General features: G+C 32.3%; 1 long non-coding RNA gene across 1 annotated transcript; it reads left to right on the forward strand.

Annotated features, from left to right (window-relative positions):
- The first annotated feature begins 679 nt into the window (after positions 1 to 679).
- Positions 680 to 4,303, forward strand: LOC132724502 (uncharacterized). Its single transcript, XR_009624920.1, has 3 exons — positions 680 to 865; positions 2,983 to 3,113; positions 4,241 to 4,303. It is a non-coding gene; the product is annotated as an uncharacterized LOC132724502 (long non-coding RNA).
- Positions 4,304 to 5,017: the final 714 nt, after the last annotated feature.

The raw sequence follows: 5,017 nt of genomic DNA on the forward strand, positions 1-5,017 counted from the left end.
ATCCATATTATATTTTGGGTCAAGTTGTTGAAACTGACTCGCTACATTTTATCAAATTTGTCACATTTAAATTGGTGGCTTGGCATCCTATTTGTCGTGTATGACCGCGGCCAACACTTTTTTCCCATGAAAAAGAATAAAAATAAATCATTTAATATGTCTTCAATTTCTAATAATCCCAAACAAATTTATTGAACCTTGGACAGAGGGTAACTTTCTGTCCAATATTGAACTAGGTATGCGTCAAAACGTCTATTGATCTAGAGCAAAAATATCTATATAGTAATTTACTCATTAATTTTTTTTATTAACTAAACAATTTATATCCTAATTTAGGTTTTAATAGAGGGCCGAGTTGACCCGTGCCGAGTTGACCCTTTACCAAAAAATATATCTTCTTAGGGGCCCTTGCTCCTCGACCACCTTTACAATTCGTCCTTGATATTCATATTGCTACAATATCGCAGGTGTTACTAAACAGACGTACGGTGCACATTTTCCCTAAGTAAAATGACACCAGGATTTTACAGCGTAGATTGTTATTGTGCTGGTCGATTTTTACTCGATTAAATGAGAAAAATAGTAAATGAATCAATTGTAGCATTTTTTATTCACTTTTTTTTTTAATTATCTCGAACCTTAATTATTTATATACGATTTTTCATTTTTATATAAATTAGTTCCCAATTAATCAATGTTTATAAAGTTTGAAAATTGAAAAAAAAAATCTAAAAATAGATCTACTATTGATTACGTCACAATTTGTATTTTCAACATGGCGGACTGTTGACATATTTTGAGAAAATTTAGAAAACATTATGTAAACTCTACTTTGACCGACACTTGTTGTTGTTTTTACTGACAGGTACTTACACAGTCACTTTACCACTCTTATGTGAGTCTCTGGAAAACACACTGGTTTTGTTTATTTGACGAATTTTAAAACAAAAGTTTAAATTTCCGCGAAATGCGTCATCCGTCATCATCACATCCATGGATTTGCTTTGTCACTATTCTTATTTGAGGCCTTGAGCAATCGCTGAAGAGTTATTCATTAGGTTTTTCATTAGACAAAAAAGTGGTCCTGAGTCAGATCAAAAGTATTATGATGTGGGTTCCTGCTTCCAGTATAGAGTAAAGATCAGGTTTATTTATGTTTATAGCAGAGACTGAGATCTGGCTAGATCTATTTTTGACTGTAAATGTAATTCAAACATATTTGTGTGAGTGTAGTCTATGCTTTATAAGGGTCCATCTGCTTGTAAGGTTTCGTTGTCAAGTACGGACCCCTGATATGTCACCAGTCATGCCCTTAAAGAGTTACATGTAATTTTGAATTTGAAGCACAAAGTGGTATAATTAGACACAGACTAGGTGTTAGCTCAGAGGTCATCAATTGGACAAGGTCATTTTTATAAGGTCGCATCCAACAGGTCATTGTCGATGGTCTAAACTCTGATAACCTACCAGTTCTTTCTGGTGTCCCCCAAGGCTCGGTCCTGGGACCTTGCCTTTTCTTATCTTTAAGTACATAGATGACCTCCCTGATAATGTTAAGGGCAAGGTTAGACTAACTGCAGACAATACAATAGTACACCTTACAATCAAATCAACCCAAGATGCACAAACCCTCCAAAAAGATCTCAACAGTCTTGAAAAGGGAATCTGATTGGTCCGTGGAATTTAATCCAGATAAATGTGAAATCTTAGTTAGTTAGTATCAGCCACAAAAAAACATCCAGTAGCATTCCCTTATAATTTACATGGTTAACAACTAAAATCCACTGAGGTTGCAAAATATTAAGTTGTAAAGATTTATCTTGGACCAATCATATAAACAACATAACAGCAAAAGCAAATAATTCACACAGATGTATAAAAAGTAATGTCAAAACTTAAACAAAGAGGTCAAAGATACTCACTGCATACAAAACCTATATAAGGCCCCATTTAGAATACTGTTCCACGGTTTGGCATCCTTGGCAAAAATATCTTGTTTACAAAATAGAACAAGTTCAAAGGTCAGCTGCCAGATATGTATACAACGACTACAATTACACCAGTCTAGTATCTAAAATGTTAAGTGAACTTAATAATAATTGGCTATTTCTAGAGCAGAGGCGCAACATCAGCTCTGTTACCCTATTCTATAAAATTCAACACAATCTTGTGAGGGTCAACCATCACAATATAGATCTGACACTCACTAGAAACCTGAACTACCTAATACCATACTCAAGGACACAATACCACTCCTATTCATTTTTCCCCAACAACAAGCACATACATGTATTTGTACAATCTGTTTTTACATATTTGCAGGAAATGATGAGACATGTTTGCAAAAATCTTTACTCATCTGTGTTGAATTATTTATTTATAATACATGTAGTGGAATATTATAATATTTTTTATTGAAAATTCAAATACCGGTATGCAAGAATTAATAGATTACAATGTGACTAATGGTCATTTTTCTGTTTTTAATAAGTAACTGCAGGTTATCGATTATGGAGTTACTTGAACCAAAAACTGGTTATATGTATACAACTTTACGTTATTGGGTCTCAATACCAGTCTAAGCAACAAATGAAACTGTAGTTTCTTGTCCATCGGATTTTTCTTATCATGCATGGCTCATTGTAAATGTGTACTGAACAAAATACAAAAAATGCCATGTTTATAAAAGGCTGAGATGAACTATCCTTAGAGTGAAATTGACCCTGATTCTAGATGGATGATTGTAATAGAAAGGATCTAAAGAGCAGAATTTTCTGGATTAAATTAAGACAATAAATAAATATAAAAAAATCTTATCATCAAGTTTTCTTTTCTAAGAGTGGTTTTGTTTTGTATTAGTAGTACAAATTCAATATATATATATATATTTTAGGATACTGTTCTTTTGCAAGTTGTCATGACCTAAAGCTAATTAATGGCTTTTTCAGCTGGCATACTGACATTGCTTCTTGCTTATTTCAGATTATTGTTGCTGTGTTGGTCCCTTACAAGTTTCCACATTCAGCAATGGGTGGTGAAACTTCCCCCAGGGACGACAGCAGTGACACCCAACTGCACCATGCATTTAAGAAGTTAAAAGTGGATCCAGAATGGTATTGTATTATTGGCTGTCATTAATATATACATGTATATTGTTGATGAATGGAACTTGTATAGACAAGTGCTTCAGTTATTAACAAATTTTATTATTGTGATGATTCAAAAAGTATACTTAGTATACATGTGGCAATTTAATATTCAGTTAATTTTTATCGTACAAACTAATGTAATGCCAAATTAGAAAAAGAGATCTGTCTTACTGATTTAGCTTATTTTATTATAATGTTTAAAATGTATTCTGTTACAGTGCACTGCTTTTATCACAGATTATGATAAAGGGTTAATTAAGGGGAAAAACAATGCGTTATTTTTGCAAAAGGGAAAGAAAAAACTTGATGAAATAGAATTTTGAGGTGAAGCGCACATTTTTGTAAAGAATTTTTTTTATAGGAAGATGCTTGTAAATGGCTCTTGCTATAGAATAAAAAAAAAAACCTGTTTTAGAGGCACAAGGATGAAGGTTAAAACATTCTTGTGCAGAATAAGTTAATAAACTGCATAAACACGTACTGTCAATGGCATAACATGAATGTCAATGAAGATGATTCTGTATGCCAGAAGTTAGTCTCAATAATTCGACTGCAAGATCGACAGACCAACTTTACAAACTGATATTCTACAGATGTTGGTCGACCATAGTCTATATAATAAAAAGCCCTAAAGCGCACAGTTTGTTGGGCTAGCCAGAAGTAATACCAGGCTCTTCAATTGATACTGCAATTCAAAGATGCAGTCAGCCCTGACTTTAGACTGTTTGCCGCAATTTGTTTTCAATTCTTTATTGACAGCAAGATATAAATTTGTTAATGACAGTAAGCAAGTTTGACACCTCTGCTTTTGAAAAAACATGATGTATTTTATATATCAAGAGTTTCATATGAACTATACAACTATCATCTATGTAGAAATTGATAAATTAATTAATTTAATTTGCCTAAAAATTAAAGAGAAAATTTTTTTTTTTGTTAGAATCAAAAAGCAAAAGCATATAAATACTTGTGTTAACATGATTTGAGTGCAGCCTAACTAAAGGGGCTTACATTGTTATCTTCATAAATTAACTTTGTTAGTGGATGTGATTGTTAAAACATAAGGTTAAATTTTATTTTTGTTATTTTAGGAATCCAAGTGTTATAAAAGGAAATGTTGAAAATCTGAGAGATTTGTGGATAAGGTAACAAAATAACTTGCTTCTTTTTTTTTCTTTTGAAAATGTTTTTATGGAGGTACATGTATGATAATTTTACTAATGTATGTTCACCTTATAAGGCAAAAAAAATACATAACTGGTTTGGATCCTAAGGTTTTTGCCAGGTACCCAGCTTTGAAACTGAACACCAAGGGTTTTCATAATTGAAAGTTTGAGAGTCATTTACTTCTTTGTTTTGACTTGTGACTACCAAAATGTTGCGCTTTTCTGTCTGTACCTACATATATATAATGTGATTTCCAATGTAAGATTTTACAGTCTCTGACTTCCAAGTTTTAAAACTTAATGGAAGCCCGGAACACCATTTTATGATGCATGCCTCAAACCCTAAAACTTATTAAAAGTGATTTTTGGACAAAAAACACACGGTACCCTAATACCTCTGAGGATCTTGGTCAACATAAAATTTAGCGGCTAATAGCCATTTTATGTCCCCTTGAAAATATTTTTCAAAGTATTTTGTCATTTGACTAGTTGTAAATACATGTAGCACCAGAGATTAGTCAAAATCGTCTTTCATGATTCTGCTCCAATCAACATTTACTCTGTTGGTGAGCCGTAAAACCAAACAACCGCATCTGTATAGATTAAGTGAACAAGAACAATGATATAGAAATGTTGATAACCGAATAGCAATTTTTAAATTAAATAAAAGAAAAAAAGTTTTTTTGTTTTAAATCAAGAATT

The sequence above is a fragment of the Ruditapes philippinarum genome, unplaced genomic scaffold (assembly GCF_026571515.1).
Source record: "Ruditapes philippinarum isolate M1 unplaced genomic scaffold, ASM2657151v2 ctg1432_1_1_1_1, whole genome shotgun sequence".
Classification (NCBI taxonomy): Eukaryota; Metazoa; Mollusca; class Bivalvia; order Venerida; family Veneridae; genus Ruditapes; species Ruditapes philippinarum.